The sequence below is a fragment of the Lycium barbarum genome, chromosome 7 (assembly GCF_019175385.1).
Source record: "Lycium barbarum isolate Lr01 chromosome 7, ASM1917538v2, whole genome shotgun sequence".
Taxonomy (NCBI): Eukaryota; Viridiplantae; Streptophyta; class Magnoliopsida; order Solanales; family Solanaceae; genus Lycium; species Lycium barbarum.
This window is the reverse complement of record NC_083343.1, coordinates 19692011-19693735: the sequence shown is the minus strand read 5'-3', so window position 1 is coordinate 19693735 and position 1725 is coordinate 19692011. Positions and strand designations below refer to the sequence as shown.

The following is a 1725-nucleotide window of genomic DNA, read 5'->3' as shown; positions in this document are numbered from 1 at the left end:
ATATTGTAGCCACAATATATTCTATTGTGGCAAAAGACTTAATTTGTTTGCTATGAAAATTCATCGTGGCAAAACACTTAATTTGTTTGCTACGAAAATTCAAACTTTGTAGCTATTTTATATTTTAGTCTCGTGGCAATAATATTTATATTTAGCTACGAGTTCGAAATTCGTAGCAAATGAATTGAAGTATTTGCCACAAACATTTTTGTACATAGCTAAGAATTCATTCTTTTTGCCACAAAATACATAAAATTATAGCCAATTCTTTTTAGTTTTGCTATGAAAGGTGAAAACGTATAACCATATTTTTGGCACTTATATAGAGGTTTAGCTATGATCACACAAACTCCATTGCCACAAATTGAAGAATACGCCATAAGCATATTTAACTCAAGAATTTCTATAATGTAGCAAAAAATAAAAAAAAAATAGATTCCAAATGGGTCAAGTTACACATAATTACATAGTTAAATTTCAAAATATTTGCAATACATAATTTTTCTATGATAACAATTACAATGGAGTGTCTTGCATGAGATACAAAGCTGCATAGTCTTCTCCTTTTTTCATTGTCTCTAATTGTATAGTAGCTTGATCAATCGATCACTTATCATTGTTGCTTCAATAATTCCACAAATTTGCCTGTCAATTTCAATAAAGCAAATTTATACCAAAAAGCATAAAAATAATTGTATCATGTATATAACTTTAACATGTAGATGTTCCCAAAAAAAAAAACTTTAACAGGTACATATGATCATATATTTTATAGAAAAGCATTATCTTTACTAAAATCTTCTTAACATTTCTATATGACCAATTTTTGTAAGATAATGAAACTCAATAATCTTAAAATGGATCGCAAGCTCCAAGCAATTCAATCGTTTAAACTAAAAGCGTTTTTTTAACAAAGTATTAATCAAGGAACAAGCATATATACCTTACTACATTATCCTTCATGGAAGAATTATAGATCCATAACAAGAAAACCTGCCGAACAGATATTAACATTTACAATAATAATAAGCATTTGATTTTAACTACATTATAACTGTTGAACAATTTCTGAAACATAAATATTTATACGACACAACCATAGACTAACTTAGCTTCTACTAGTGGTATGTATAACAAAAAAAAAATAAAAAAAATCAACTTTGTCCACAACATTCAAAAATAAAAATCTCAACTTACCTTGTCATCGACTTCACATGACTTCACTCTCAAGATAAAATGGAATCACCATTGCTCACCTCAAATCGATGATATATAAATAACTAAGACAACTGCTTCAATGTCTACTGTTATAGCAACTTAAAGAAGAAAGTAAAGTACTTGTGAACAACAACTGGTGAGGAAAGAAAATTAAAAGAACAACTACAAATTATATTGATTGACGAAGCAAAGGGGGAAGCGGGTGAGGTGTGTGACGGCTGGGGATGAAAAGGATTTAAGGGCTTTGGTTTTGGGGATTGGACTTGGCCGCTTGGCCTTGCATCCTATTCTTGTTTTATATTTTCTTTAACTTTTTGTATACAAACACTATAAATGTACTAACAGTTATAGTTTAAAAAAATTGCCTATTAAAAAAGAAGAAGGGTTAATTACACTAAACACTCATGTAATACAATTCAGTTCAAATATACCTTTTGTATTTTAAAATAAAATACTTAGACTAACTATATCACGGAAATTCTCCACTTGCACTCATTATGAGGTTTA

General features: G+C 29.0%; 1 long non-coding RNA gene across 1 annotated transcript; it reads right to left on the bottom strand.

Moving 5' to 3' along the window:
- Positions 1-364: 364 nt before the first annotated feature.
- LOC132602192 (uncharacterized) lies at positions 365-1465 on the bottom strand. Its single transcript, XR_009567648.1, has 2 exons — positions 1198-1465; positions 365-645 (listed from the first exon to the last, which is right to left on the bottom strand). It is a non-coding gene; the product is annotated as an uncharacterized LOC132602192 (long non-coding RNA).
- Between the last annotated feature and the right edge of the window lie 260 nt (positions 1466-1725).